We start from the raw sequence: 21732 nt of genomic DNA, 5'->3' as shown, positions 1-21732 counted from the left end.
TCCCCTGATCTGTCAAATTCCTGTATTTGGTTCAGCCCATTTTTCAGGCCCGTTGCAACTGTAAGCAACTTTAAGTCTAAAAAAAAAAAAAAAAACCCTTGGCATAAAAAAAAAAAAAACATGAAATTCCCTAAAAAATAACAAAGGTTATATGACCTGTATGCCCTCAATGAACACAAAAGACCTGGTTTGAGTTGGGTTGCTGGGAATTTATCAACATGATTTAAACAGTTAAATGTATGCTTCATCAAATTTATCACCAATACTCTGCTCCGATACATTTTAGGTTTTACTATTTTTGCTGGGATACAATTTCATAATGTGTCAGTTGGTTCTTATGTATAATCCCTGCGAGGCTTAAGTTAACATAGTGCTTCCTCACCTTCTCATGCTCACAGGTTTATTCAGTGACACATAATCTCTCTTGGCTGAACACTTCAGTATCAAGGCTTCAGTATCACCATTAATTAAGGTGTCTAATACTTAAGAATGTGGCAAGGTCACAGCTTGGCTCTGAATTTAGGTTGATTGTGAAATTAAAGCTAGCAGCAATAGTATCATTTTCAAATTTGTTGCAGAATTGTCTTAAACCAAAGAAACAGCATTTTACTCCAGTAAGATTCCCACCACAACATTAAAAAAGTTGTACTGCTTCCGTCACATCCAGGACTGAATAGTGAAAGTGATCCGAGGTATTGACTTCAGTGCCAGGGCAAAGAGTGAGAAACCTCTGACTGAGGCAGCATACGGATCCTGTCTGATTCAATTCATTCAATTAATTTACTAGCTGAAAAACTCTTTGCTGGCTATTCTTTCCAAACTGTAGTAATTTTTTAGTGTACAAGTAATTGCCTTAAAAGCACTAAAAGAGATGGCTTTTCATAATAATATAAGTCAGTCTGTGTACAGTACAGTGCAAGAGTCTTGAGGCTCCCTCATTCCTTCCTATTTTGCTTCCAAGGAGACTGACTTTAGGCTATACTCCAGGCTTTCTGAAGGTCTTTCGAAGTTTTTCTTAGGACAATGGCTGCTTTTTCACTCATTTTCAGTCCAGCCCTTGTACCTGACCATTTCCAGAGGAATATTTTTGTTTATTTGTTTATTCAGCCACTTAAGACTGACCTGAGTTGACCTTCGGTTGATCCATCTACTGTTTGCTGAAGCCTCATCAGAAGCCTGTAAAGAAGCCATTCTTAAGGATGGGGAACAGGGAGAAAAGGCTGAGATATGCCAAATTACACAAGAAATGGACTGAAAATCAGTGAAAATCAGGTTTTATAGAGCAAGGAATCCAGATTTGAATTTTTTGGTTCAAATTATTGTCAGTATGTATGGAGGAGGTCAGGAGAGAGGTGCAACAGTAAGTGTCTACAGCCAGCTGTAAAACACGGTGGAGGCTCTGTCATGGTTTGGGGCTGCATCTCAGCCAGTAGTGTTGGGGATCTTGTCAAAACTGATGGTATTATGAACAAAGAAAAGTACCATCAGAGTGTGATCCACCATGCAGTGGCATCTGGAAAGTGTCTGATTGGCAACAGCTTCATTTTTCAGTACGACAATGATCCCAAACACACTGCCAGTGCAGTAAAAGCACATCTGGATAGAAAAACACACAATGGGACGCTATCAGTCATGGACTGGCCTCCCCAGAGCCTGGACCTCAACATTACTGAAGCATCTGGACAGAACTAAAAGCAGCCACCATCCAAAGAAGAGTTTTGAATGTCCTTCAAGAAGCCCAGAGAACTACTCCTGAAGACTACTTAAAGAAATGACAAGAAAGCTTGAAAAAGTGAGCTCAGGCTGTGTTAAAGATAAAGTTACAGCCATACCAAATGTTGACCTTCAAGCATGTTAGAACTGCACAAACTCTGTTTTTTTTGCCTTATATGCTGTATTCACGTGTATGTTTGCACGTTTCAATAAATCACTGCACCTATTTCCTATTTTCCTGGCAATATATAAAGAAATGAGGGGTGACTCAAGACTCTTGTACAGTACTGTATATTAGTAGATTGATATCCAAAATCTGCAAAATAATTAAGGGTTTAAAATTAATGGCATAGAGTAGCCTACAGTGCAAAACTGTTACACCTAAATTGTACTGGAGTAGAGGTTTAAACTACCGTAACATAAGTGGCATGGCGGTTAGCACTGTTGCCTCACAGCAAGAGGTTCCAATCCACAATGTGACCAGGGCCTTTCTGTGTGGAGTCTGCATGTTCTCCCTGTGTCTGTGTGGTTCTTTCCGGGTACTCCGGCCTCCCGCAGTCCAAACATACAGTTAGTGGGGTTAGGTTAACTGGTGATTCTAAATTGCCCATATGTGTGAATCCAAATTCCATTCAAAATTAACAAGTAAACAATTAATTTAAAAAAAAAGAAAAAAATTAACATTCTTCTGGAGCTGTCTAGCTTTAATTAAACTACATCACCTGTCTCAGGTGTCACTGCACAGGGACATCAACAATAAGACCCGTATCCGTGACGGGACGGGACAAGGCACGCTTCTACTCTTTGTCGGTGCCCGGTGATGTGTCCCGGTCACTCTCACTAAAGCCTGTCAGAGACACTTGTCCCTCAGCATGAAGGCTGTTGCATCCGTTGTACACGTTAGCCTGAAGGCATCTACAGCACGTGCAAAAATCAAATAAAGTCACAGTAGTGACAGTGTTTGCAAATATTACATCCGCCAAGTGATGTAGTTCTTTAACGGAAGAAAAACAAAAGTCATGTGATGCTAAGCAGCGGCATGCTAAGACTTTCTGTTAAAATATTCAAATTAATCGCTACGTGCTAACAGGTGTGCCATAAATAACGCTTGTGCTACCGTCTTAAAACGTGACTCGGCTAAATCAAAGCACCGGGACCGCCTGCGTCTCTCTGTTTACTTGCGCATCACTTCACGTGCGCATCCCGAGAAGATGAGGAGACCTCAGCGGTCCTGCATCAGTGCGGGCGTCCGCACTTCAGCATCAGCAACGCGACTCCGGAGCACTGCGGTATACTCGCTGCTTGAATTCAAGAGAAACTGGACCAGAAATTACAAACTCGGTGAGTACCGCGTGAGATTTTTGAAACACGTCCTCCTTCTGTCCCGGGTAAAGTTTCCCACGAGTCCCGCAGGACACCTGAGAGCGAGTACCTACCGTCAATCGCCATGATGCTCCGTTCCGGACTCTACCAACTGTAGGGGGGTGGGGTGTGATGGAGGAGGCAGGTCATTCATTTGTGTGTGTGTGTGAGAGAGAGGTTGTGTAACATATATATATATATATATATATATATATATATATATATATATATATATATATATATATATATATATATATATATATATATATATATATATATATATATAAATGTGTGATAAATATATAGACTTATAGACTTATATAAATAGACTTATTTGATAAATATATAAAACAGGCTACAAATAATATTTAACACCAACGTGCAGTATACCTGTATTATTGATCCATTGTAGGCATATTTGTGCTGTGTGGTTACATTAATTTCCATTTCGTTCAATTGTTTGACTTTTCATGCTACATTCTTCTATTATTCCGCTTAATTTCTGAGGCAAATATTGTGCACTCGAGCTGTAGTTTATTTCCAAAATGTGAATTTTTGCATACAAAACTTAAGAAGAACAGATAAGTTAGACTTTATTTTTCCAAATGTTGGGAAATTATAAAAGTTATTCTTTGTGTGACTGGTCCATAATTAGTTAAATTATGCTGGAGAAAAATCCCATGATTGCAGTTGAGCTAAGATGTAGATTTTTTCCATATTTCTTTTTTGGACAAAGGACTCATGAATGGACTCATGAATATTTGTCACACTTAAATGTTCCAGATCATCAACCAAATTTTTATATTAGACAAATATAATCAAAATACAAAATTCAGTTTTTAAATGGCTACTTTATTTTTTAAGGGCAAAAAGCTGCCCAAACCTACCTAGCACTATGTGAAAAAATAATTGCCCCCTCCTTCCCTAGATTACATGTCGAATCCAGAAATCACTAAAACAGAACGTGTCTGACAAAGTGAAATAGGCTAAAAGCTCTCAAAAAGCAACATATCACGGTGCAATCTAAAGAAACTCAAGATATCTATCAGTCTGGAAAGGGTTACAAAGGCATTTCTAAGGCTCTGGGACTCCAGTAAACCACGGTGAGAGTCTTTGTCCACAAATGGAGAAAACTTGAAACAGTGGAGAACCTTCCCAGGAGTGGCTGCCCAGAACATACTGACAACTCATCCAGGAGGGCACAAAAGAACCCAGAACAACATGTAAAGAACTTCAGGCATCATTGCCTCAGTCTTCATGATTCACCAGTAAGAAAGAAACTGGGCAAAAATGGCATTCGTGGGAGAATTTGGAAACAGAATGGAGGTTTCTGGGAGAACTTCATTTACTTCCAAGGTGCATGGAGAAGAACAGGGGTCTAAAGAGGCTGGAGCTTCAGCAACATTTGTAGTATAAAGAACAGCTTTATTACTGCATTTTGGCCTGTGGCCTTCATGACCCTGATGAAGGCCACATTGGGAATTATGCTTGTCTATAGGGTCTGTATGCGTCCTTCAGTATGGGGCAAGAAGTAACTTAATGGCAAATGCCAAAAATGTGGCAAGAAAAGTTTCTGACAACATTTCAAATGATTTCAGGTTAATTGTTTGTACAAAAAACAGTCAAATAAGCAGCACCGAATAACACAGGACAAGAAGAAAAGAAATGCAACAAAGCAAATATTTATCCCTATTAAATAATGATAATAATTCTTCATCTTACACTCTGAAAGGTCACACACTTGATGGCCAAAATTATGTGAACACATACATAACACCACTGCAGTGTATTGTTGTTCTTCAACATTTATTTCTCAAACAGCCTCTATTTTCCACATTCTTTAGCCTGGCTTCTTTTTTGTTTGGTTGTTTGTTTGTTTTTTTCAATTCAGGGTTGAGGTCAGGGTTCTATGCAAGTTAGTTATTTTCTACTATACCAAAATGGGGTAAACCATTCCTTTATGAACTTTCTGCACTAGGATATTGTGACATATATACAGCTTTTCCCAAACTGATAAAATATACTTGATTTATAGTGAAATTCCCGGTACGGCAGGCAAAACATAAAACAAAACCTCCAACAACACAGCTTAAACAAAGTAGAATAAATAAACACTCACTGGCCACTTCATGAGGTATACCTCTGCAACTACTCATAAATGCAAATATCTAATCAGCCAATCACATGACAGCAACCCAGTGCATTTAAGGATGGAGATATGGTCAAGACAGCCTCCTGAATTTCAAACCGAGCATCAGAATGGGGAAGAAGAGCAGCAGTTCTCTGAGTTAAAATACCTTGTTGATGCCAGAGGTCAGAGGAGAATGGCCAGACTGCTTTGAGCTGATAGGAAGGCAACAGCAACTCAAAGAATCACTCGTCACAACCAAGGCATGCAGAAGAGGATCTCTGAATTCACTATGAGTTGAACCTTGAAACAGACGGGCGTTAGCACAAGAAGACCACGCTGACAAGGTGTCATGATGTCACTCCTGTCAGCTAAGAACAGGAAACTGAGGCTACAGTTCACACTGGCTCACTAATAAAGGATAACAGCATACTGGAAAAATGTTGCCTGGTCTGATGAGTCTCGATTTTTTTTTCCTACATTTGGATGGTAGGGTCAGAATTTGGTGTAAACAACATGAAAGCAGGGATCCATCTTGTGTCAACACTTTCTACCAGTTGAGCATCTTTTAATTGCCACAGCCTACCTGAGTATTGTTGCTGCACATATCCATCCATGTATGACTACAATATACCCATTTTCTGTTGGCTGCTTCCAGCAGGATAACGATTCGCATCAAGGATGTGCAGCCAGCAAATCTGCAGCAACTGTGTGATGCTATCATACCAGTATGAACATGTCTAAGGAATGTTTCCAGCACCTTGTTGAATCTATGCAATTTAGAATTAAAGCAGTTCTGAAGGCAAAATGCAAGAAGGTGTACGTAATGAGGTAGCTTAAAGCGACTTTAATTCAAAATAGCTCAAACTGAGCAAAACAAAATAAACACAGAATCAAGTAGCTGACTAAATGTAGCAAATGTCAGATGACATTAAAGAGAAGCGTAAAGTGAAGTGTAGTGCTGCCATTTCAACTCAATGAACATAGGGCCTGCATTAAAAACTAAAATTACCCCAGCAGTGCTGAACATCATATGGTCAGATTACGCTCCGTCGTCAGTAACCAACCACATTCAAGTGTTCCCCCACACTGCCTACGTCACTACTGGAGGTCACGCCCATTGGGCTTTCCTAGCATTTCCGCAAAGTTTTGCAGCTGCGGTAGACTTCTTTTAATCGGGTTTATTAAAGTTATTTTGGACACTTAGAAGTTAAAAACAAAATGAGTGAAATTAAGCCAAATGATAAAACTGCGAGTAAAGACAACGCTGAGGAACAAGACTGGGCTGCGGCTAAAGCTTTTTTTGACAGCCTCAAATCCAACAAACCGAGACCTGTAAGTGTTTTAGTGTAATTTTGATTTCCACAGACACGTGCGTTATGTTACATACTCTCGCGAATTGCTGTTTGGGTAGAAACTCCGGAACATACAGTGTATTTCACGTCACTTCAACGCCCCCCCCCCCCCCCTTTTTTTTCTGTTCATCCATTTTCAGCCCAAACCCAACAATGCAGTTACCATCGCCCGTCTCATCTCGCACTCTCTTCAACATGAAGGCTGAGAGGAAGATATTTGAGGAAGAGGGGTTAGAGAAGTATGTCGCTTTCCAGCTGGAACACGAAAACGAGCCCCTTAAGCCAGGACCTGCTTTTCCCTTCGTCAAGGTGGGTCCCCGGAGTGTCAAACCTGCTGAACGACTGTGCAGGGGTGTGGCGGCTGAGAGTTTATTCATCTATTGCAACTGTCTGTGACTGCAGAGAATTTTAATTATTACATAGTTAAAACTAGGAAACACTTATATAATAAACAGTGATAGCGAAGAAATGGGCCATATAATTCTCTAGACCTGTCAAACACCTGGGAGGGGTTGTAGATGCAGGTGTCTAGCTTTTCTCACAGTTAGAGCCTCTACAATCAATAAAACTCATCCTTTAAGTTAACATGGGTAACTTAAATCATTTTTTTAATCGTCAGATTTTTTTATTTTTAAATGTCAGATATGATTTAAAAGAACTACATATACATAAACCCCTTCAAAATGGTAAATTTGAAGCCATTCTAGTTCCGTTAAACATCCACAAAGCATGGCCAAAATAAGAGAAATGCCTAACATTGCACGGTTGACTTGATGTTTAACTTCTTCATTGCCTTAAAGCCTGTTCCCCTGCTTATTAGAGTGACATGGTGCATGCTGGGAAATCACATAATTTTTCAACAAGAAAACAGATGAGATCTGCTCTCTCTTCCTGTAAAGGCTGACTGGTGTTGAGCTGATGTTTGCGCAGGTCTGATGTTCATCAGATTGCTCTCAAATGGGTTTAGCAACTTGTTTGTTGTTGTCCAGGAGTCTTCTGTGGAAGAGTTATTTTCAAACAGTCCATTTGCTGTTAGACAGTCGCTGTCTCTGTAGTTTATAATGAGTGTTTCAAACTTGCTACCACAGCTGGTAACAGCCACTACGGGCATGTTAACTGCCAACCTGTCCAGTGTAGAGACTGTATTTTTTTCTGGAACCTGTGTTATTCCTTCCAGTTCTTAGCTCTACCCATCAAAACTACCATAAACAGATCAAAAGTAATGTATTCAGAAAATATAATAAGTTGCATGATAAATCCTGCAAGAAGGGGCTCATAAAGCTGAATCGGCATCTCGACAGCTTTTTGTTTGCAATGGTGATGGACAGGTTTCCAACAAAAAGACAGGAGGCCAAGCTGGAGGTGGCAGAGTTTAAGATGCTAAGATTTTGGTTGGGAGTGATCAGGATCGACAAGATTAGAAATGAGTATACAGTATCAGAGGGACGGCTCAGGTCGAGCAGTTTGGTGAAAGTTACAGAGGCAAGGCTGAGATGGTTTGGACACGTGCAAAGGAGGGATAGTGGATATATTAGGCAAAGGAGAATGAATATGGAAATGTCAGGCATGTAGTGAAGGAGGACATGCAGATGGTGGGTGTGATAGAGGAGAATGCCAGAGATGGGGTGGGATGGGGGCAAATAATCCACTGTGGTGACCCCTAAAGTTAGCAGCCAATAGAAGAAGATGAAGCTCAAGGTGAAATAAAAACTATTTGTGGCATTGAGAGGTTTATAGAGGAAATATAATGTTGCCATGTTTGGTCATAGGCTTGGTCATTTAATTAGCTTTGGGAGAATTTTTTTTTTTTATTAGGTAGTTACAAGTGAAGACAGACAAGAATGTGTTGAATAATGTATAGTAAAGGTCAAGCCAGCTAGAAGCTTGCTGGTGCACCCATTTGGTATGTATCACCAACCAATCATTTTCTAAAAAGTGCATACTTGTTCCCATTTTTGACAAATTAGCCCCATTAAAAGAATCCAAATGATATTCAGACAACTATCATTTAATTACTTTGATATTGGAGAAAATGTAAAATCATGATGACCCGTCTTTCGTTCCTCGCTATGATCCCTCAGTGGATTTATGGATATTTTATGGCTGACATCAGAGGTAATGTCTTGGGGAAGTGTCACACTGAATCTAAAAAATATGTGCATAACCTTTCTGTGTGCAGATCTGACCATGTTGTGACTTTGAGAAGTAGTGTGAATTAAACGCTAAAGGTTAATTGTCTTTAACCTCTTGACGCACGTTCCTGCACGCCCTTGAACCCCTCTGCTCCCTCGTGGAGAAATGCATGTGTTAGTTTGAAACCCTCAGCAGGGCAATGCATGTCCATACCCCAGCTACACTGATTTGGTAATGTGTTGCTTTAATACCGTGTGATTTAACCAAAAGAGAAGTGGTCAGACTGTTGTAATACTTCTGTTGTGCACTCCTATTCAATGTTCTGTCTTTGAGTTTATAGCACGTTCTGTTATCTTGCTCTCTCTCAAGGCACTGATGACTGTCAACGCTCGACTGAGGGAGCTCTACCCAAACAGCGAGGAACTGTTTGACATCGTCTTAATGACTAACAACCATGCCCAAGTTGGGGTGCGCCTCATAAACAGCATTAATCACTACGGTATGCTGCGTCCTAACTCAAACATCACTGGGTGTTTAGTGTGGTGATGGATCAGTCTTGCAGTTACATGCTTGAAATGAAGAAATCATTTTTTTTCATACAGCTCTAAGTTGTTTTTCACTTGTTGCTTCAGATTTGACCATAGAGAGATTCTGCATGACAGGAGGGAAGAGTCCTATTGGTTACCTGAAGGCCTATCTGACAAATCTTTACCTCTCCAAAAGTCCAGACAAAGTCACAGAGGCCATAGAGGAAGGTAAGCTATGCTGCTCTTACATTGTAATCAATATTTTTCACTGTTTTGAAGTTCTTTGTAAAATAGTTCGAGTCGCATGTGGACCACTTTCACCAGCCTTCAGATGTTTACACACTTCCATGTTGACTTTGTGAGTGACTCATTCACACTTCAGAGGGAAATCTCGAGTTCATACTGAGCTGCAAGACGTAGCTGGTTGAAGACAGCATGTGATTTACAGCCCCCCTCCCATTCACATAAACACAGAATAAGCACATGCACAAAACATTTACTTAGAATGAAGTGAATTAATGGGTTTTGATGGGCTTGGTTCATATGATTCACATCCTTAAACATATTTGTAATCCCTGCCCCACTTCCCCATCGTCAGGAATTGCTGCGGCCACAATGTTTACACCGGACACAGAGACTGAGCTGAGTGACACTCAGCTGAGAGTGGCGTTTGATGGCGACGCTGTCCTCTTCTCCGACGAGTCAGAGATCATTGTGAAGCAGCATGGCCTGGACACTTTCTTTGAGCATGAGAAGCAATTTGAGAACAAACCTCTTGCTCAGGTAACATATGACTGTTTCTGTCTACTCCCACACCACTGGCACTTTTTTCTTCCTTTTTGTTTTTGTGCTTCAGGAAACAGCAAGCATAGAATAACAACAACAGCCTTTAAGGACATATAGGGAGTGTATACATACATCTTACACAAAGTACAAGATAGGCTTTGCACATACAGCAAGCAACACTGAGATGTGTAAAAGAAGCATATCTCTGTTCTTCACACTTAAAAAAATATACCGCCTCTCAAAGTGTAGTGGCACAGAACCATTCTCAAAACTGTATTTTTTTATTGTATAGCTGAAAGCTTCCTTCTGAATTATTACTTATGCTTAAGTAACATGTGGAAAAACATTGGTTGGAGACCACAGCATAACTAAAATTACTGCAATCATGTGCAATGAACTTGGGATCTTGTTGCCTTTGAAATGGTTGCATTGAAGACAGGGACCAGATCTGCAACCACTTGCAGTCAGTTTTCATTGTCAAAGCAACTTTGGTTCGTCAATATGGCAATAAAACAGCAATAAGAAGGAGCCGGTCTGCTATCAGTCTGTGAGAGAATGGGGTCAAGTTGGCAATTAAATTACTGTTTGTGATAATACAGCAATTGACTGATAAATCAGCAAAAATCACAAATCTGTTACTGTCTACAGAGAAATTCATATTAACTACTTACATTCAGAATCCAGCCTGAACTTCATAGATTTGACAGAAACAGAACTTCAGAAATTCCTTCACAAATATTGACATAGAGTAGACTCACATAAATTGATATACTATACACAGCAATTTTTTTTTGCAAACTTTTGCCACTCTATCTGAGAGTGATTGCTGTCAGACTAAGCTGGACCACAATTGTTTGGAAACAGGTTGCCTCCCACCAGGTAAGCTGTGTAACTGCCTTGCAATCAAAAGTGCCCCAGAAGTTGAGGGTGTTATACAGTACTTGTAACTGGTCACCAAAAGCAAAAAAATAAATAAATCAGTGTTAACACCTGGAAACCACTGATTTTTCTTAGTCACAAGGAGGATGTCATCCTATTTTTACTCTAGTGTGACTGAGCCATTAATGAAATACTGTAAGTGTAACTGTTCGCTCTTTTTAACAAGCCTCTTGCTCTGGGTTTTTGTAGATAGTTTTAATGTGCAGTCATGGCTGAATTGTTGTTTCAGAAGCTGACACAGGATCAGTAATAGTCGTTGCATACTAATGCGCCCTACTAAATTCCTTATTAATTACAGCAGAACGTGTTTGTGTTGATACGAGCATATCAGACTCTGCGGGGTTTATGAAACCCCTCGGCAGCTTGTAAATGTGTTTCACATCAGCTGAAGTATGTTGTTTCCTTGTGTGTGCTTGTACTTGTATATATACTATCTTTATTATCAATCTAGATTACAAGTAGTAGTAGTTTTTCAGTTAGTGTAATGTGTAATGTGCCCCAGTGCAACGATCCGTCAGGTGAAAAGATGATTTAGTGTTTTAGCTCCTTTTTCCTCTTTTAAGCTTCACAGTCCTAGTTTGAAATCCAATTAACTTTGGTCTTTGACTCTTTCAGGGCCCATTAAAGTGTTTCCTGGAGGCCCTGGGGAAGCTCCAGAGAAAATTCTATGCCAAGAATGAGCGTTTAAACTGCCCCATCAGAACCTACCTGGTCACAGCCCGCAGCGCAGCCAGCTCTGGGGCTCGCGTCCTGAAGACCCTCCGCAGCTGGGGTCTGGAGATCGATGAGGCTCTCTTCCTGGCGGGGGCTCCAAAAGGGCCCCTGCTTCAGAAGATCAAGCCACACATCTTTTTTGACGACCAGATGTTCCACATTGAGGGGGCCACGGAGCTTGGAACCATTTCTGCACACGTACCCTATGGAATCGGACAGAAGTACCACAAAGGCAAACTCATCGAGCAACCTGAAAAAAAGGAATAACCTAAGAATGGTAAAAGAAAAAAAGCACACTTTATCACCTTTGTAAGAAGATATCTACTCCAAATTATTCAGGAAAAATGTCTGCTTTTCATAGGGTTTCTTAATGAATTTGCAATAAGTATTTTTCTACAGTTTTCTTTATGAGCGGGTATAACTGCTGAGTTGGAGAATGTATTTTCACAGTGAAGTTGCATTACGTGCCTCACTTTTACTTACTGCTGTCAAGGAGGAGAAAACTTTTTTAACCATGTCCGCTTACCTGTTAAAAGAGCTGCATAATAAATTGTCTACAGTGTTTCTTTTATAGCATAAAAACACGTTTATTATCTGAGGTTTTCGGCTGTTTATTTATATATGTATATGAATCAGTCTAGAAAAATTTCTTTCTGTGTTACTACCAGGTAAAGATCACCAATTCCATTGTTTCAGGTGTTTGGCAATATTCTCTTACACTTATTATCTTAAAAGGGACATTTATTTAGGAGGTAAAATTAATTTGGCTTACAAGGAGCACTGATGCTGTCTATCTGTATTACTGTACTCATGTTTGATGTCCACAGGTCTGTGGGTTGTTTACATCATATCCAATGAATGTTCTGCTAGTCTCTGGACAAAGGACTACATCTGTGTATGTTTATAGATGTTTATGCATTTTGTATTGCACAAATACGTACCTTAAAGGTCTGCATAACTAAATATCAGGAGCTGCACACTCACATGTTTTAAAATGCTGGTATATTCTTGTATTCTTATTTTCTTTTTCATTGTTTGTACTCACTTTGTCTACACCATTCAACTTTTCTAGCAACGAGTTTGTAATTAGATTTAGTGCAAACAATGTAGTTGAATAAATACAGGAATGCAAACCATAACCCTAACCCAGCTGCTTGTGTTTGTTAATGGTAGTAACTAAATGCAAGTACTGTACTTAATTGGTAAGAATTTTGAGGTACTTTATCCTACTTTATGTTTCATTTGACAGAGAAATAATAAAGATCCTCTCAGATTGTTGAAGTTAGGCAGACTTTGCCTACTAAGAGGAATATCTTTGTATAACAGAGCTTTGCTTTTTTCTTTTCTACCCCTCTAATTATGTAATGACTCCTCTGATTTATCTTGAGGCCTTTCAAGGAGGCCTGATTGAATCCTTGGGAAGCACAAGACTAAACTACTTTTAGGTTAGCTCAAACAGTAACCAAATAATGCTGCATCTAAGTGTAAAAGTGCAGTTTATAATGTTTCATGTTTCTGCCACACGAGTTATTTGAGTTTTGAAAGAATGACACATTTGAATAAAGTGTGTATTTAATATATATTGTATAATATTTCTGTTCTTATAGTTTAATAGGATTTGGGTTGCATAGCCTTTAACTCACTATGCTCACTGTTTACATCTGACCCCTAGGTGGTGCTATTTTCCCGCAAGTGCTTTTCTCTGCATTCATATCCTCAGATAGAAATCTGTTTTCCATGTTGGGAAGTTTTTCCTCCGACTTTTTTGCGCTTTCAAGTTGGAACATGGAAACAAAGTCGATGTTAAAAAAGATGATGAGCTGTATTTTGCTCCTCTGATGGTTTATAACACGTAAATTACTGTTTTTCAGTAGATAATTCTTTTACCTGTCTTAGTTGCTACTAATAAATCACCCTTTAAACCAATCTAGGTCAAGTATGGCATGCATAACTTGGCAAGGCATGTAACAAAATGTTTGGGTTTGTTTGGTTTTTTTTGTTTTTTTTTTCGACTTGATTGAATTTTCCAAGTTGAAAAAAATTCCAATTATTCCAACAACATTTGAATGCACATTTGCAATTATTTGTTTGCCTTACATTTTTGCACAGAGTCACTTAAAGACAATATTGCAGAATATTTCTGGGCATTTTATACTCTCATGTTCCTCAGTGCTGTTCAGCGTCTACCAAGAGAGACCAGGTCATCTTAGATGTACATAATGAAGGAATCCACAAGGGGTCGCTCCTGCTTAACTAGAATGAGTTCACAGTTATAACATCCTAACTAGAATGTATAAAGAAAAACATAATAACACAAAGCATAATTTGAAGTAGTCTATTAAAAACCCAGAAATCACCCCATCAGTGGCATCTGTAATTTCCCCATTATAGGACTAATAAAGGTATTCATATTTGTAAAAGAATGTTAAACCTTACATGGTCTACCTGCTTCAAACAATGTCTTCTTTTTGCAATAACCAAGTTCCCTCTCAGCCGGTGTTTCCAGGTACCAAAATATCACTGCCAAGCGCAATGCAAATTACTCTGTTCTTGCTCTCATTAGAAGTTAATGAACTATATCCTGCAGCTGCGGATATATTAGAATATCTGAGGTTTACCATTCTTGGACTGAGATGATCATATGTGCTATGTTAAGTAAAAACATATTTTATACACTCTGACAGTGGACCCTCTCGCTGCTGAAAAAGCAATTATGCCATAAAAAAAAAAAAAAGATAATCTGTGGTGGAAAGGTGTAATTAATTCTGAAATTGGTTGCAGAGACAAATGACCATAGGGAAAAGGAAAGATTGTTTTTAAAAGGCATAAGCCCTACCTACATAGACAGGCTCATAACCCGTCACAAACTGGTTAAGTTGCAACAGAACTATACGTATATATTGTAGTCGCTCAAAGATTAGGGCGTATAATACAAATATCACTTAATGTAGTCTCTTGTCAAATGAAATGCAGTTGCTTGTCAAAAGCAGAGATGTTTGAATAAGATTTCTTCGTAACTCTGGATTTTATTTTGAAACTTCAGCCCCAACTGGCACCGTCTCAGGTGAAGCCTTCATCAGACTTTACATTCCTCTCCCTGGAGCCAAATGAGTCTTTATACAACTGTTTCCACCTGCGCACTCTTACTCAGCGAGACCTTTAAACAGATGCTAAAATAAAGATAAATTTGGCCCTGAAAAAAAGAAAGCTATTCACATTTATGGACCAATATGTAAGAAGCATTTTATGTTGTATTAGGTTAAGGCTAGAAAGGAGTAAAGCAATCTTTTTTGTAACTATAGAGTAAATAGTTGGCAAAATTGAGGTATGTGCTTTTGAAAGATAGTGATTATTAAATATAAAGTGACTTACATGGGTTTACTTAAGCAAAATGCTTAAACTTTATGCCTAAATTCCAACTTTTCACACTTAGCAGGACAGATTTTTAGTGTCCATCTTTCTTGATCTTATTTGTGTTGCAGAACTTTAATTACTGTCAGCGTTGCTGCCAGTTTAGTCACTACAGTAATGCCTGTGAGTTTTTTAGGGGGGATGCTCGCTGGGCGGTGGATATTTTTTAATTTGACCATGTAGTTGAGTTATTCATCTTGTCAGGGGAGCATCTTTGCAGCAAAACACAGTTTTGTCAGGCATCAGAAGTGTGTGCATCCCTGAGAGCTGGGACCAACTGGCTGTTGCCATGGATACTTGGTGCTGACACCACAAGAACTGTGTAGGCTTGTTGAAGATATAATTAATAACAAAGGATTAGAGGCAAAGGTAGCATGGGGCTCAGTATGAGGAACCTCATCACACAGTTACTATAATTGGTACCCTTTCTGTGTGTGTGTGTGTGTGTGTGTGTGTGTGTGTGTGTGTGTGTGTGTGTGTGTGTGTGTGTGTGTGTGTGTGGTGTGTGTGTGGTGTGTGTGTGTGTGTGTGTGTGTGGACACTGCAAAAAAAGTTATTGAAAAAAAAAAGTAGCACCCTCATTCTCTGCTGCAGCATTTATCTTCTTGACAAGCAATTTGCTCTAAATATGTTTCCTTGGTTTGAGTTTCAGAATGTTTTTTGGAGAGTAATTTATTTGTACCTGCATTACCTTGATTGGTCTATTGATGCATATCCCGGATACCCTGGGAACATTTATTAAACATAATTAGATAATTGATGTTTTTATTATACTGTGACTTTGACATGTGCAGAATCTTAACTTTGCAACTTGTGTTTACAAGGAGAAACCTACAGGCTGAAATGAAGTCAAAAGTCAAAATGTGAAAGAAAGAAAGAAAGAAAGAAAGAAAGAAAGAAGAAAGAAAGAAGAAAGAAAGAAAGAAAGAAAGAAAGAAAGAAAGAAGAAGAGAAAGAAAGAGAGAGAAAGAAAGAAAGAAAGAAAGAAAGATTAGCTAATTTGTCAGTCTATTTTTCTGTCATCTTAGCGGTGGCTTTTTTTTAAATTACACTTTCCAGAACCCACACCCATCCTACTACCCTAATTATTTCTTATTTTAGATCAACTTAATTAATATGCAAGATTTACAGACCACAGGGTCTAAAGTTTTGGCATGGAGTGGACAAGATGCTTCCCACCACACTATATTATGACTGTGCTGTCAGTACCACTGGACTAATGATTCTTGGGACTCAAAAGCGCTTTCATCAACACCTTTCATGTTCAAAGGTATTATTTTGGAGTTATTTTAAACCAGATCTTAACAAATTTCAGCTTATAATTCTTGAATAAAGCTAATTAACTATTTCCATTCTTAGCTTGTCTCAGCAGTGTTTTGTCCGAGGAAGCAAGGTAGGCAGTGCTTGCCCTCTGAAGTCTATAAATAGAAATCAAGTACAAAATATCAAAGTGAAAGTGATCTCTCTCCTTAAAAATCAAGCTTCTGTCCCATAAAGCTTCTCCCACTGGCTATTTGCATCCCCTGAATAAATCACTGCCACCGTTGGCTATTGTCTCTGGGGTCTAGCTTGACTCTGCTTGACTCAGAGCCATTGGGATCTACAGTTTCTGCCATTTTCATGGATGTGTCCATGTCCCATTAATAAAGATGTCAAGCTAAAGGACAAGCACCATTTTTTGGTTGTTTGCACATGCTTATTGTGGATAAACCTCTGGCCTTTGACATAAGATCAGTGTGCTAGACAAACTTGCTACTCTGATATCAGTTAGGAGATTATACTTTTAGCCGGCAATTTCAGCCATGTATTCACTTTTTGACCTTTTCTCTGTCTGGTTCTTGAATTATTTTGTTCCCTCTTTTGACAGCTCATTCAAATAACCCTGAATTTGTCCCTGAACTGAAATAATCAGACAAATAAATAGAATTGAATGCAGAGTTGTCCCTACTGAATGTGAATATTAAAGAGACTTGGTAAAAAAAAAAAAAAATCTGGGCAGTATAATTTCCACATGCAGTGTAGTACTGCAAATATATAATGCCCATGAAATGCAGTATATAATGGTACTAGAGTGAGGGAAATAAATACAATAGTAGAAACCATTTTAAAGTAGGATTTTGTTTAGTCATAAAGCTAAACAATGCCCCTCTCTTGTGTTTGAAGATGTCTTGCATAAATAAGTTATTTAAAAGTAGAGCAGATATGGTCGTGGGTGCTGTTACAGATAAGTTCAGATAATTTTAGAGCTTCTTTTTTCCAGAAATATGCCAAAGGCAGGAAATCCCACACCATATCAATAAAAATGTCAGAGGTCTGGACCAAAGGCTGCACATGGGGTCACTAAGCTTGCCCATCAGATGCAACGTGAGAGGTGTTAAGTAGGTACTGTGCAGTGGTGTGGTGTGTTTAGATGTCTCACCAAACTGTAAAAATACTTGATTAAAAGTTGTTTTGTTTTTTTTTAATTGCAGCAAATTTGAGTATTATCATAGAAATTTCAAAAGTCATAAGCATGATTGTGGGTATTTTAGTGATTATTTTTTCAGTGATTTATACAAACAAATGGGTTGTAAAGAATTAGAAAATTGTGAGAAATGTGATTACAGTGATTTCTGAACATTCCTTTAATCTGCAAAATAATAAAATTGTGAAAAGGAAAAGCAGCATATCTTCACATTTGAGAAGCTGTAATTATGAAATATTTGACATTTTTACATGAAAAAATGACTCAACAACAGTGCACACTGCTTTCAGCTTTACTCACACCCATTGTTAGGTAACTGTTGGCAAAGTGGAGTCTTTTTTGTTTTCATTTTGTTTTCTACACTGTAATATGAATGTAATAGGGGAAAAACATGCAGTCTTCCCTGCTAAAATATACTTAAGCGGAAGTATTCTGGCATACAACTTAAGTAGTTAAAAATCGTACTCAAGTGGAGTATCTGTGAATGTACTTTCACCACTTTTTCTGTAAATATAATTATAGTGTGAGTTTCTGGTGATGAAGTTTGGGCTTCTGCAGGTGGCGCTCATTTCTTCATCTGTTCAACCGTGAAGACGGTCAACACTTGTGATGACAACTCGATGAATCTGCTGCACGAAGCCACGGTCGCCATGTGCTGTGTGACTGAGTTTGTGCAGCATGCACAGTTTTATGACATTCTTTGTTGAAAGAGGACTGTTGTATGATAATTACATGTATTGAGGTCAGTCGGTCGCCTCCCTCAGAAAGCGCATTCTTATAGAAACATAATGCAGGGTGCATACACTTTCACACAAAGCTATAGACGGATATGCTTCAAATCTACAGTATTCACATGAGGAAAGTAGGTTTACACAATAATCTTTGATCTGGTGCAGAACTTTTGGTGAATGTCTTTTAAAGATTGTTTTTTTTTCTGTGCTAACACACCGCCTGTTAGAAACAGCTGTTCATCACCCTTGTGGTATGCATTATGTGCTTCTGAAATTGCTGTCTGACTGGTGTTATTGTAGACCTAACCGTGTGTTCTGCGGGGATCCCAGGAAACCTATCTCTACACCTCCAGAATGAGCTCTCCCTTATTCAATTTAGCCCATTCTCATTTGATTGCACAGTGTGGTTCTCCAAAAGTGACCCCACAGGTCCAGAGGCATTGACAAATGTCTCTGCATGAGATGGATCACTGATGTCGCATCAGCAGACCGTTTCCTCCTTTTGGCCTTTCAGTGCACCCGTTAGACGTTATTGACAGGCTCACCTAAGCTACAAAACGCAGTTAGGAAGCTCTGTGCCTGTACATCTAATATGCAGATCTAATGATGGGAAGAGTTTAAGCGATTCTCTGAAAATGCTTTGAACAATTTAAATTCAATCGCTGCTTCCTGTTGCTCTGAAAAACCAAGCAGGACAGGGAGGCAGTGAGTTTGCTGATGGCATGTTGCTTTAAGTCTTAGGCTGCTGGTCCTCTCATAGGAGCTATTAATTCACTGACACGTTTTATCAGTTTGCAGGGTAAAAACATTAAACGGTGCAGAGTGGAAATAAAAGATTACTTTTTCTTCTAGCATTTTAGATTTATCCAGCCTGAGCAAATGGCCTGCTCTTTGTCACTGCCATCTTTAATGCAGTGACAAAAAGCTTTTTTTTTTTTTTCATTTTCATGTAATTCAATTACAAGTTACACTGACTTTTGTCATCTTGAGAAGCATCACACTTGCTTCCCATCCAGTCAGTGTTTAGCATGGGGTTGCATGGGCAGATGGGAGAGCAGTATTAGATCAGCCATGATAACAGATGAGTGACATACAGCTATAGTACTTCATGGTCAGACCTGATCAGCTGTGGCATTTAGACTGCTCTCCAAGTTTAGTAAAGGACACAGCAGAGGTTCAGCCCAGCCAGGCAGCGACACAACTAGCCAGCAAGGGAAAGCAGAGTGCAACTAGTGAGCAAGGAAGCATCACCAATTATCTCCACCTCTGCGCTTGTAGCAGGAATCCATTTCAGCGCCATTACCTCTGGGCAGCCATGGGCTGACAGTCTCTCCCGTCAGGGCGATAGTTCTAAATTGGCTCCAACCCCTCTCCTCCTCCAGAGATTGAAAAGAGATTATTAAAGACATTCATCATAGAAGAAGCCCGAGCCTGTCTGGAAAGTCTGGAAATGGTGAGAAATGGCAGCACAACGGAGAAGGCCTGAAGAAAGAGGGAAAAAGAGGGATGGAGCAGAAAGAAAATGATGAGCAGATATGTCTGTGTTGAAGGCTAGGTGCTCCTAGCAGACAGGGTGGTCCCATGGGTAAATCCAATGGGCTGCAGCAGTAGACAGAGTGTGGGGCCCAAGTCTGATGGAACGCATGCGAACAGCAGGCCACCCAGTCATGGCTAAAACCCCACATATCGGATGCAGCACTAATGATACCCCTAGAGACCGTAACAGTCTGGCTACAGCACAGCAAGATACTCCATAACAATCTACCTACAACACAACACGATTCAGTGTATAATGTATTATTTCTGTCTGATCCAAGTCGAATTCTATGGGAAAAACGGTGAAGGCAGGACAAGCTGAAAGTCTGCCCTATGGTCTTATGCTGAAACATTAATTTAGATCATGATGGCTTTGAATATTAAAACACTTATGACCGATCCAGCTAAATAAAAAACCACATGTTGAAATGCTGGGTCTTGCCCTGTGTGGTTTCCCTGAACATGTATTGTAGAAGACTAATTTTCAGACCCACTTTGCACACTTTGCATGTGGTGTATTATATCTGTCAAACACTCACTTGACAATCTTTACACTCCTCCCATGCACGGACTAACAGAGGTGTTATTGATGTAGTTATGTAACCACTGGAATATTGATGAACATTACAGCTACAACATACCCATAAGAATACATGCGCCACTATTGGAAAGCTGTACTCATGACACAGACTGCATGCATATTAGAAAATGATTAACCTGAGAGTTAGAACACAATAAAGTGGCACCACAAAATGTGAAGCGGTGAATTTAACTAGTAGTCATCATGACAGTAGCTGTATATGTATATACACACATTTGGCAACAGAAAAAGAAAACTTGGCTTTTGGATTTATTTGCCTCCATATTCAGTATAAATGCAGGTGAAGAAGAGAGTGCAGGCAGGTGTGGAGTGGGTGGAGATGAGTTCCAGGGATAATTTGTGACAGAAGGATAGCAGCAAGAGTGAAAGAGAAGGTTTACAAGATGGTAGTGAGACTTGCTATGATGTATGGTTTAGAGATGGTGGCACTCCAGAGGCTGAGCTGGAGGTGGCAGAGCTGAATATGTTAGGATTTTTATTGGGAGCAACCAGGATGGACAGGATTAGAAATGAGTACACCAGAGTGACAGCTCAGGTTGAGCGATTTGGAGACAAAACTAGATGAGATGGTTTGGACATGTGCAGAGGAGGGATAGTGGACTTAAAGGATGTTGAATATGGAGCTGCCAGGTAGGAGAAAAAGAGGAAAACCACAGAGGTGGTTTATGGGTGTAGTCAAGGAGGACATGCCAAGGGTTGGAGGATTCTATGGAGGTAGATGATCCGCTGTGGTGACCCCTAATGGGCGCAGCTGAAAGAAGATAAAGATGATACAGTATAATTACATTGTTATGGTCCCTCAGTCCTCCTGTCCTGGCTCACCACTTTCTATCTCTCTCTCTCCCCTTTTTGCTCTATATCTCCTCTTCTCTGTCCTCTGCTTGTGTCTGTGTGTCAGTTAACCTCACCCTTGTGTGTCAGGGGCAGGACTCATCTTGGGTTCCCGCCCCTTGACTGGACCTGGACGCAAGGAGTGCACCTGTTTCTGATCATCTTGCCTGCTGCTACTACATAAGGTGCATGTTTGCCTTCAGTTGTTGCTGGATCGTTGACCTGACAACAATTAGTAAAGCTGGCTCCTTTGCTTGTTGTTTTGCTCTGCTTTTCCCTGTGAAAGTCACTCAGATTGTCTTCTGTGCAGATTGCCTGTGACTGGAGAGCTGGAACTTGTGTTTGGTGAGAGAGAGTTTGAGGAGAGAGGAACTGTGGATTTGCCTGTTTGACTGGTATCTAGGACTTTGCTAACTGAGTCCTTTTGCCCGAACTATTGCTTGCTATCCTTGTGTGCTTGTGAATAAACTTGTTAAACTTTTAGTTCGGAGTCCTACATTT

The 21732-nt window shown here is 39.6% G+C and overlaps 1 pseudogene; it reads left to right on the top strand.

Annotated features, from left to right (window-relative positions):
- Positions 1 to 6323: 6323 nt before the first annotated feature.
- LOC115774289 (cytosolic 5'-nucleotidase 1A-like) lies at positions 6324 to 13178 on the top strand (annotated as a pseudogene).
- Positions 13179 to 21732: the final 8554 nt, after the last annotated feature.

Source organism: Archocentrus centrarchus, chromosome 24, assembly GCF_007364275.1.
Source record: "Archocentrus centrarchus isolate MPI-CPG fArcCen1 chromosome 24, fArcCen1, whole genome shotgun sequence".
In the NCBI taxonomy this organism is placed as follows: Eukaryota; Metazoa; Chordata; class Actinopteri; order Cichliformes; family Cichlidae; genus Archocentrus; species Archocentrus centrarchus.
The sequence above is the reverse complement of the archived record's forward strand: the minus strand, read 5'-3'. Positions and strand labels throughout refer to the sequence as shown.